The sequence below is a fragment of the Brachionichthys hirsutus genome, chromosome 12, assembly GCF_040956055.1.
Source record: "Brachionichthys hirsutus isolate HB-005 chromosome 12, CSIRO-AGI_Bhir_v1, whole genome shotgun sequence".
Taxonomy (NCBI): domain Eukaryota; kingdom Metazoa; phylum Chordata; class Actinopteri; order Lophiiformes; family Brachionichthyidae; genus Brachionichthys; species Brachionichthys hirsutus.
The window spans coordinates 1,988,736-2,000,399 of record NC_090908.1 but is presented as its reverse complement, the minus strand read 5'-3'; positions in this window follow the sequence as shown (position 1 = coordinate 2,000,399).

Genomic DNA, 11,664 nt, shown 5'->3' with positions numbered 1-11,664 from the left:
TTCCACAATGGCAAAGACGTATTCCAGAACTGAGTTGAATCCAAATTAAGGATTTGCGTGTAAATGTGCTTCATTGTTGAGAGGAACAGCCCATGATTCCTGGAAATTCCAATTCTTGTTGACAGTCAGAAAGAAGAAGTTTGATATGTAGAGAGGACCAGCAGCCAGTTGGCTCCTCTGCTCTTATTCGGATTCTTTATTTTTTATTATATTGCTTTGGACAGGATGGGGCTTCTCGCTTCCTCTGCTTCCAGCTTTTCCAATCAGCTAACTGGTTCCAGCTTCAGGATGTATGCTGTGTGCTGCGCCTCCATTAACACAGTAATATATATATATTTGTTGTTTTTAAATATCCCTCTCCTTAAAAAATAAATAAATCAGTTTTCATGATGGGGAAACATTTTGTAAAACCACATTAAATGCTGTGGGGAGCGTGCAAGTATCAGATCAATACAGCCCTTGAGGTGAGGGGTGTGTGTGTGTGTGTGTGTGTGTGTGCGTGCGTGTGCACGGCCGTTAGATGCCCAGGTCACCAACCCATGACCTCTGTCCCGAAGCTCTGAATCTTTGACATCTGTCGGCTTTTCCCACCTTCGAACCTTCTCCCTCGTCTCTCAAAGGAATTTGATTATAGTGGGGGGGGGGGGGGGGGGGCAGGAATGCGGCTTCCAGCGGGGACAGTCTTTGGATGCTGGATAATTGTGGCACTCTTTATACTCCATATAAAACCCACTTGGTGAAATGCTGCAGTTTCCTTTGTGCTGTTTTTCTACTTTTCTGTCTGCAGAGTGTGACGTAACAGCCTGGGGGGGGGGCAGAGGGGGTGGTGTTATACAAGTGAGTGCACAAGGCTTGCTTCATGCTGTAAGCTGGAGCGCGCACGCGCATGCACCACCCCCCAGACTCGCTTCCAGCCCCCCCCCCACGTCCACATTCCCTACACAATAGCAGGGATCCACTCTCTGAGCACCCACGCACCCACTGACGGCGCGTCCCACGCGCTTCTCTCGCCGTGTGGCGCGCGTGACACCCTTCCCCCACCCGCACACACTGCCGTCTACAAAGGTCACGTGACCCTCATCGGCTTCCCTGGTTGGGGGAGGGGAGGCACATTGAACCTGTTCTTTGTTAGGAGGTCAGCCCAGCTCTACAGCAGGAAGCGCGCCTACCGTAACGCACGTAGTAGCCGCGCGTCATGACGCAGGCGCCGCTTCAGACAAACGCAATCCTGTTATTAAAACGGTCTTTTTAACTATTATTCTCTACTAATATTCTAATGACACGGAAAAGTTAAATATAATGTTGTTGTTGCTGCAAAGTTCAGCTTCAGAGTCGAGATCAAAGAGAGAAATAGAAGCTTCATGTCAAATCTTCAGGCGACGCAGTACAATCTAATCACGGTAAAAAGCAATGTAAGCATTTTACTAACAGAAATCCTCAATAAAAGTTGATTGATATCATTCAGCAGCAAACGTATCAGGGAAATAAATAATAAATAATTTGCTGATTGTGTATCTGCGACCCGGGTCAAAATACTTCATCTGTTGCTGTACTTTCAGCTTTAGATCTGCAGTAGAAATATTCAGGCTTGAAGTTCGGTGCCAATTAAAATAAATATAGACGAGACAAAGGGAGGGCCATTATTTTTGGGGTGTAAATCGCAATATAGGGTGACTGAGATACTTGGCGGAGGTCCGCGCTCTCTGAGCGCTTTTCTACTTCTTATGCACGATGAATGAGACAAGCCTGTGTAACCGGATGGGATGTAATTAGGCAGGCAGGTGTGGGAGGGAGCACCTGTGGCCCATTTGCCACTGATTAGGGGGGGGGGGGGCGTATATAGGTGCTTCCCCTCCCTCGTTCCTGTGTCGTCCTTTGTGCTTTCCCTGTCGAAGGCAGGTTGGCCGTAGACTGTCACCGCCTCGTCTCTCCTTCTCTTTTGTTTGTAGAGTGCTTTTAAGGAAGTTGTTTTAGGGTGTTAAGTAAATGTTTGTTTATTGTTGAGTGCCGTGCTGGTCGTCACTGTGAGTGGACCTGTGGTTGGAGAAACCCACTAAAACGAGCTGGGTACCAAAAAGGAACAAAAAAATAGATCTTTAGGTTGCAAGTTGTAAGGTGGCGTTGTCGGCAAAGGTCGGATCGTTTGGCCTCATATTCCCAACACCGCGCCTGCATATACATAGTCATTATTCTGTCTAATGATGTTGTTTTCCATTAAAAAATTGTACATAAAAGTACATAAACCATCAGAGTCAAGGTAAGAAAAACAAAACGATTATTCGTGCCCCCATGAACTGTAAATCCTTCATTTCTCCCATGATGTCAAACCAATAGCTATCTCTAAATCCATATATTTAACACAACAGGATATTTTATAAGACGCAGAATGTACATTCGATAGTTACAATGCGTCGCAGCTGAAGGCAGAGCGGAATATCTGGTGCGCGCTTACTGCGGCGTGTACGGTAACCGGAGGAATGTGTCACACCAGCGTCGAGCCGTAATGATGTCAACTTGTTATTTACTTTCCAAATCTGAATGACTGAGCAGGGCGAAAGGAGAATTAATCACCCGCTGCTTGACCAGGCAGGCGAAAAATAGCTGCGCGTTGGGGGAAGGGAGGCCGCGCCGGGGCCCGCCAGACACGCACGACACGCACGGCCCGCAGACACTAACAAGTCGTGAAACGAACACGCATTTCTTCGTGTTTTTAAACGCGATGGCCGTAGTTTAACGGCGCAGCGCCCGACTTGAGCATTACGCACCTCCATTTTACGCACGCATTTACGCACGCATTTAACACAGAGGGAGACAAACAGACTGTCTAATTAGGACAGTGGCACGTTCGTGATTAAACCCACTAGTCACCATTACGCGCATCTGCCCTGTGGAGGTTCCATTATTCAGGTTTACGGTTAGTTCGCCTCCACCGCCACCCCTCTCTCTCCCGCTCTGTGTCGACGTCTCTCTCCCGCCGCCGATCCGTTGTCTTTGTGTGTGTGTGTGCGTGCGTGAAACTCCAGCGCTACCCCCGCAGACACGCAGAAACGCGCTCCCCCCTTTCAACTTTAGCGCCGTGGACGCGCTCCGGAACGAGTCACGCGGATGGAACGTGGAATAATATGACGGGAAGCGAAATGGGAGGAAAGTGTTCGCTGGCTCGCTGAAGTTGGAGCTTCTCCGTGTGGAAGAGGAAGAGGAAGAGGAAGAGGAGGCGGCGGACACCACGAGTTCACTCTCGCAGAATAAGGTGAGCTCGAGTGGCGCGGCGCGGCGCGGCGTGGGTTCCGCGCTTTCAGCTATCCGTGGTTCTGCTGGGGGGGTTCGATCCACCGCTGGATTCCACGCGTGGTGAGATTCCTGCTGGTGCCTTTAATGTTAGCCGGACGGTCTTTGTTCACACTGATGTTAGACCTGCTAAAAATACACCAAGTTTATTAGTGTTATTGTTATTATTTATATTTATTATTATTTATTGTTATCTATTATTATTATTTGTTATTGTTATTTATTATTTATTGTTATTATTATTATTTGTTATTGTTATTTATTATTGTTATTATTTATTGTTATTGTTATTGTTGTTATTATTAACGTGCGCGTCGAACTCAAAATGGAGCGAGGCGGAAACAATGAGCTGGATTCACCGGTCCAGTCGGAGGAGCTGCAGCTGCAGCTGGAACCGCTCTGATGTCTTCATTCATCCCTCCCAGGATCTGGTGTCCACATAGCCCAACGTCAGATTCATGTGGGGGGGGGGGTCGTCAGGAGATGTGCCCCCTCAACAATGACTTGTGGAACATCAGCCTTGGTGCTTCATTGTTTTGGATCAGTGATCAGTGATCATTTAAACCCGTCAGACGGTTATTGAGCTGCTCTGGAAGGTTTGTGGGATTTTATCCCAACAGACGCTGTTAGTGAATTAATTTCTGTTTTTAGGTTTGGAACTTTATTTATTTCAACATTTATCGTTTATATAATTTACTTATTGCTCTGTTCTCTCATCGTATCGTTTCTGTAGTTTGTCCCCGAGGATTACAAAGTTTGCCCCTTTTCTTACGTCCTGATGACTGCCCCCCCCCCCCCCCCCCCCCTCGTGTCACTTTTGTGTTGGATGTGGAGTATAATCTGGATTATACTGGAGTTAAGGAGCCCTGGCTGCTCCCGAGTTGATGGGAAACTGCTGCATGAACACAGTTGAGATGTTAAGAGAAGAGATGATAGAGCAAGATTAAAGTTACCCCCCCCCCTGGATCCAGCAGCTGCTGTGCGTTTGGGACTGTGGGAAGCCAAGGTTCACCTGCTCGTCGGGCGTTTTGGTTCCCACGGGAACTTCTCATTCCACTTTTTCTCATCATAATGTACAAAATGTTGACAGTAATAAATCCCGAGTAAACGGCGCCCAAAGCTCGTTAGCGAAACGTCCTCGCCACGACGAAACGTCCTCACCACGACGGATGTGATGCTGTCTGTGCTCTCCGAACTACGCCGAACGCTTCCGATGCTGCAGGAAGCTCTGGTTTAGCTCCGGTTTAGCTCTGGTTTAGCTCCGGTTTAGCTCCGGTTTAGCTCTGGTTTAGCCCTGGTTTAGCTCTGGTTTAGCCCTGGTTGCTCTATCATCTCTTCTGGTTTAGCCCTGGTTTAGCTCCGGTTTAGCTCTGGTTTAGCTCTGGTTTAGCTCCGGTTTAGCTCCGGTTTAGCTCTGGTTTAGCCCTGGTTTAGCCCTGGTTTAGCTCCGGTTTAGCTCTGGTTTAGCCCTGGTTTAGCCCTGGTTTAGCTCCGGTTTAGCACCCGCTCGGGGGCTACCGCTGGGAACGGGGTGGTGGGTGGAGGCCTATCACACAAGCATACACACCTGGTTGCCCCGCCCCTCTGAGGGCATTCCTCATTGGCCAGCAGGTGATCCCCGTGTGGAGGACGCTGAAGATGCGGCCTATCAGATCGCTGAGAGCCAGCGTGTTTGTCCGATGATGCTTCGGCAGGCGAACGCTGGGCTCGCCGCTAACGGAAGACGTCGCAGCGCTAGCAGCGTATTTACAAGATGGACGCAAAAGCAGAAACCATCTTTGCCACTTATTGATTTTCTATTTCTGGAGCTTCCTGCTTCCCCTTTGATCTCTCTCTCTCTCTCTCTCTCTGGTGTCACTCTCTCACTGATGGATGAGAAATGCAAAAAGGGGGCTAGCATAAATACTAGAAAAGACGCAGCAGCAATGTTATTTTGTGAGCGGGGGGGCAGTGTGTGATGACGTGCATGTGAAGCACTGTTGTCGTTGTTTACTTTGGACTCATTCATAAATACTAGAGGGTCCTGGCTGCCATTCAGGTGTCGTTTGACTTCAGCATCGTGTCTGCGTTTTGTAAAATCAGCCGAATGATCACAAGCAAGTCGTGGATTTTCTGTAATTGACAACATTCATTTAAGTGGGATTAAAAGTCTTGTTCGTCATTCCAGTAGCAGCCAAATCTAGTTGCCGTGGTTACACGACGGGTTTGGCGCCTTTCTATTTAAAGCCCTTGATCATGTGTCTCAGAGCGCTTGACTCTTCCCGTTTATCGAACCCGCCGCATGTCTGCGTGGTCGTGGCGCCATCTTGGCTTCTGTTTTCTCAGGGCTCCTGACATTTGACTGTTTTAGCGTTTGGTTCATTTGGTTTTTCGGTGGGTGGACGCGGTTACCTTCTGTGCCGAGTCCTCACAGCGTGTGACGAATCGCGATACATTTATCTGACTGGAGTCGATTCTCATTTTGTTCTAAATGGATTTTTGAAAAGTCATTCAAATGTAATTTCTAAGAACTCGGTGAAGTGAGTCGCTTGTGAGAGTGGGGGCTCATCGGCCGAGTGTTAGAAATAGAAATGTACCCTCTGCTCACAAGTGGGGGCGTCGCACTCCCCGACAAAGAGCGCACCGGTCTGGCTTGTGGAGCTCCGTGTGTGGCTGTCCAGATATTCCTGTTGCAGCTTATTCCTGGCCGGCCACTGGGAATGTGAGCCGTTCTCTCCGTCCAGAGGAGATGGCCTGCTTGGAAGCGGCCCACTGGCAGGCCGGCGCTGACCGGCGGGCATCACGGGAGGTCCGATTAGCCTTTAGCGTATCGACGCAGTAACGTAAGGTATCGCTAAATGGTACAAAAATATGTTCAGTAACAAAAGTACCTTTTTACATCTAAACCGGCGAATGTCTCGTCTCACGGCTTTATCAGACTCTGACCATGGAAACGAGTAGAACCCGGCATGAAGCTGAAGAAGGTCCGATGCGATCAGAGGCTTCCCGCCCAACGTGTACCCCCCCCCCCCTCAGATATTTTGTGATGTCAGCTGTGATTTGCTACGTGACACTCAGCTTTCATGTGTTACATGTTCAGGGGCCTCCTCAGGCTGGACCTCGGACCGTGGCCGGGCTTGTGTTTCACGGTGCACAATCCAGTGACCCAGATCAGAACCCCCCCCCCCCATCATGCAGCACACAAATACATCTCTTTGAATCCGATTGTGCCGGCGGTGCTCGGTGCTCGGATGAGCTGCGAGGGTTCTGGTCAGTGGCGGCGTATGATCCAGTCTCCCAGCTCGCTCCTCGCCGTTGTTCGTTTGACCCCCCCCCCCTGTCAGATGGAGGGAAAGCTCAAGGAGGCCGGGGGGGCATTTAGGATGGCACGAGCAGCTGTTGACAGAAAGGCAAGATCTTCTGGTTGCCATAGCAACACTGGTGTCTCTGTTGACATGCCGCTTGATCCTCGTTTTGCTGAACGGATGAAGTGGCTTCAATGTAGAAATAGAAATGATTCGATCACATAAAATGTGTATTGATTGGTCATTGATTGGTTTTCTACACGTATGTGATGCTTGCTGGCGTCTCCGGGGGCGTCTTCAGCCCCTTCTTGCTCAGGCTCCACAGACGTGTCCCGGTTTGTGAAGCAGCCCCCCCCCCACCGGTCTCTCTGCCACCCACCCACCTGCGGTTACACACACTTGCTCGCCCTTCAGCCGGCGGTTCTGACATGCACACATGAATCCAGGGTATTTAGAGAGACCATATTAAAGCAGAAAATCAAAGTGTGGTGTGGTGTGGTGGTGGTGCGGGGGTGGGGGGTGGGGGGGGGGGGGGGTTGTGAGGTTCCACGCTGCAGACCACGCCCCAGCCCTGTGCAGCTGGCTGCATTAGCCTGCACTGGCATGAATCACTGAAGCTCCGGTTGCATTGCGTGGCGAGTAAATGTCGGGCCAGGTTCAGACGAGGAAGGACGAACCGTCTGTGGTTTCCATCCTCCCGTCCGGAAGAAGCTTCACCGTGTTGCCCAAAGCTAGAGATGACGATCTCACTCTTCCAGCTTCGGCTGGAATGTTCTGTTCCTGCTGCGTGGTTTTAAGAGTTGCTAACAGAAATAGATAAGCGCATGACTGTGATTAAATGAGCTGTGGACTCGCGTTTTAAGGGAAGCGTTTAGGACCAAAATAGCTGCTGCAGAAAGAGCTGCACGCTTCTGCACGCCCCGCTGCAGCGGACGCATCCTGCTACTGTCCAACATGGAGGACCTGCCTGTCTGATCGGCTGCAGCTTCGTGCAGCGTGCAGCGCCGGGTCTGCACTTCAACATTGTCTTTGTGTGTTTCAAACCGTCTCCGTCCATCACGGCATCTCAGAGACGATGTCCATGCACACCGATCCGGACGCCCAGAAGCTCTCCGCTTTGAGGTGAAACGCTCGTCTTGTGGATGCTCCCTGAATATTCAGATTATTCTGTGTCGTAGTCCGTTGTTAGCCGTCCGCTAGCGAGCTCAAGAGGTTGTTTTAATTCCCCACAAAGCATGCAAACAGTAGACAGTCGGCAGCAAAGGGGGAGTCGCTCACTTAGAATCCTGCCGTTGACTCGTTTGACTCGTTCTAAGTTTGCCTTGCTGAGATGAATCATCTAACGTGTCGCTTTGGTTCATTCCTCCCTGCGGTCGATGAAATGATCAGACGGCATTTTGACATTATGGAATGCTGCTTTGATTTGTTAATCTAAACGCCATTGGTGCCCGGAGTTCATCTGTGAGCCTGGAGGCAGCAGCGTTTGGCCTGTCGTACGAATAAAGCTTTGAGAGGTCTTGCTGTTAAAATAATCCGCTTCAGTCGACTTCATATTGGAAGCAACACGGATTCCGTTTGATCTTTATACCAGGGATGGCTGTAAAACGCTAGCCATTAGCTGTTAGCACTATTCCACTGCTAATGCGATAATTATGCAGGAAATGGGATTTTATTCATAACTCACAATATACAAAACAAGTTATTTCCATACTCATTAAATAGTTGACTGCAATTAACTGAAGGTCATCGGTTTGCATAAGGATGCATATATGATGAGCCGAGCGGACCTAAAACGAGCGTCGGCCTCTGAACTGCCGGCCGTCTGATCTTTCCGTTAACGTGTGATTGGTTCGCTGCACGTTGAATGAGCTGGTGATGAAGGGGAGATGATGAAAGACTCGCTGTGCTTAACGGGAAGCGTCACCAGCGTGAGAGTGAACAGGGAGGCATTGCAAACGGTAGCCCGTTGGTCTCAGAAGGCTCAACGACGGTGATTTATTGTCGCATTGCTCAACCCTTACCCAGAAGGCAGTGGGGCAAATCTGTCGAGGCCTGCGGAACAGATGTGGCTCATTGTGTAACGGCGTCATCGATGGCTGTAGAATGACTAATGGGCAAACGCAGCTTCAGGTGTGTGTGTGTGTGTGTGTGTGCGTGCGTGTGTGTGCATGTGTGTGTGTGTGTGTGTGCGTGCGTGCATGGAGACCGTCGTTCTCACATTGCTCGGTTGGATGCTGAGCGTTTGGTTGAAGAAGAAAGCGTTTCATTGTGGTGAATTTGACCATTTCTGAGGAGCAGCCCTTTGGTTTAGGTGTCCCCACGTCTTGGGGGGGGGGGGCACATCGGCATGCAGACTTGGGGGGGCGTTAGACCTTCTGATAACTGCACGCCGCTCTTACCGCGGCTGATTGGAGCGAGCAGCTGCAGATTGTTGCCTTGTGTGGCGTTGAGTCGGCCACTCATTGTAAACACTGCAAGCGTTGCCACGCAGAGGAAGCGTGGGAGAAGTGCCCCCCCCCCCCCCAGCCGCTGACCTACATCGACCGTTGCTAAGTGACTCAGTGGGAGAAGCAAAGAATAATGCACAAATGGTTGTGATTACCTGTGTGCAGATCAGTATGCATCACCCTGCTCCCATTCCACCCCCCCCCCCCCTCTCTAGTTCCCCTCCCCCACCTCAAGACTGCAGCCCAACCAGAAGCTTCAAAGGCGGGTTTTTACTCGGCAGCGCAGCCCAAGAGAAAATGGCTGCTGCTGTTTCCAGCTCTTGTTTGCACATCTGTGAGGGCTGACAGTTCAGGAGAAAATGGGGCCCAGCCTGTGCCGAGTTCCTCCACTGCTCTTTTCAAAACCTGCATGAGTCTGAGATTGCTCCATTATTCCTGCAATCAAACCTCGCATGCAGGAAGACTCCGCCGGATTTCACTGGTGGACAAAAGCGTGTCGATAATAAGGATGCATGTTGCATCAGCACATCTGAAGGCCACGAATAACGTTAATGTGGCCGTCGATCCGCCAGTCGTTGGTTTTTACTGCAAATAGAATATGAATTTAAAACAGATTATTGCTGCTTTTGTTGTAATGTTAGTAAAGGATGAGAGGCCGGCTCAAACGGGTATCAGAGTATTATTTATTGGCCGATTGTGTTTGCACGCAAACAAAGAATCTGACTCCAGATTAACACGGAGAGAGACTTCAGAAAAGCAGTGGTGCAGTGAGGTCGATGACGTTCTGGCTGGAGCAGTTGTTGCACAGTTTTCTGTTGTGAAGCCACGTGACGGTTTATCAGTTCGCCGGAGGACCGCTGTCAGATCCCGACCCGGGACCCGTCCGGATCCTGGGTCCTGCGTGGACGGAAAGTCGACACCGACGTTTGTCTCTGCAGACCTGAAACGATACATCTTCATCCTTAAAGGTTTCCATCAAAGGCGTATTAGTTGTTTAACCAATGTCACCACAGAGGCAAGTGCTGCTGTCGCATCGGTTAGCGCAGTGGAATCATTCACCCGTCCTGCAGGGCTTACAGCTCGATACAGGGTCGTGCGGCCTCTCGGGTTGGCGGGGAGAAGATCCGAGCTGGCGCTTGGAAGCGTGTTCAGTGTCGCAGCGGCGTGCGTTCGAGCCGCGGCGACACTGAACACGTGCGTTTGACGCGAGTCTGTTGGACTCGGTTCAGGTCGGACACTGAGAAGGCTCGGATAGTGCGGTAGCTGTGAAGGCGGCCGTGATGAGCCTGATCACGCCAGCAGGGCTTCCGTTTGTCCGTCTTATCGTTGCTCAGAGGGGACGAAGTCCTCCGTCTTTATTATTAGGTCATTGGTCTAATCGGCTGCTTGACCGAGTGGAAGAGCAGGACCGAAGGACGGCCGCAGGAGAGACGCCGTCGTGCGGTAGAATCACTCGCAGTGGGAAGAACGAGGGACGCGTGTGATGAAGAGGAGGAGCAGCAGACGGACGGAAAGCAACCCTGGCTGGCAGACGAGACGCATTGCGTAGACGTCTCTCGTTTCGGAGGCAGATGGATCATGAATGGACATTTATGTTGACGTAGAGGGGGGAGGAGGGTGTAACGTTGAACAGCCTGGGTCTGTCCACGGTGTCCCTGCTGCATCGGCGCCGGGGAGGGAGGGAAAGTGTCAAGTTGCTTCTGTACAACATTACATTCTACGTTCACAATGGGATTGTGCAGGATATCAAACTGTAATGGAGAGAACCGTGAAATGATTCATCTTATTCCTTTGATCTGATGATGCAATGAGATTCTCTGACATCACGACGGACGATTTTCACTCTGAATATTAATCGAACCCCAGGGTTCCACCGAATGTTCACATTTCAGACTGGGGGTGTCGGTCGTACTTCAGATTGTCTTTGTGGTGGGGGTGTCGGTCGTACTTCAGATTGTCTTTGTGGTGGGGGTGGCAGCGTCTCTGCAGCGTCTCCAGAACCGCAGTAGGCTTTTAGGATTTGCAGAGTAGTAGCTGTTGGGGGCGTGTGTGTGTGTGGGGGGGGGTGTACCGGGCTAGCTAAAGCTATTGCTTTGTTTTTGAAGGTTTTCATTTTTTGTTGAATCTAAATCTGCTCATGAATCCGGGGGGGGGGGGGGGGGTCTGGTCTATTTACAGCTTAAGAACCACTGGTCAGTTTTATATAATATATTTCACACAGGCTTTTTTAGGACGCCTGTAGGAGGCCTTTCTCCAGTTCTATTTGCTCTTGCGCTCATTTCATGCCCGTCTGCTCACATTCTGTGTTTCGTGTTTCCTGTGCTGCGGGGGCCTCGCTTTATCACGGAGACGACAAACACCTGGTTAAAGACTCTTCTGTAGTTTCCTCTGTTTACCCTGAACCAATGGCAAAGCCCCCCCCCCCCCACAGTGTGTGGTTTCAGGTAACATGCATGAGAGGCGGGATGGAACTCGGCATCGCTGTCTTTGTCATCTCCTTGTTTCTGCTAAACTGCTTGTTGCTGCTTTTAGAAGCTTCACGTTGTGTCGTTGCCCCCCCAGTTACACTGATGAAGAGCAGGGAGGGGGCACCGCCGCGGCGTCCGGCCCGGAGCGGGGGGGGGGCTGCACGGAGGCATTTGACC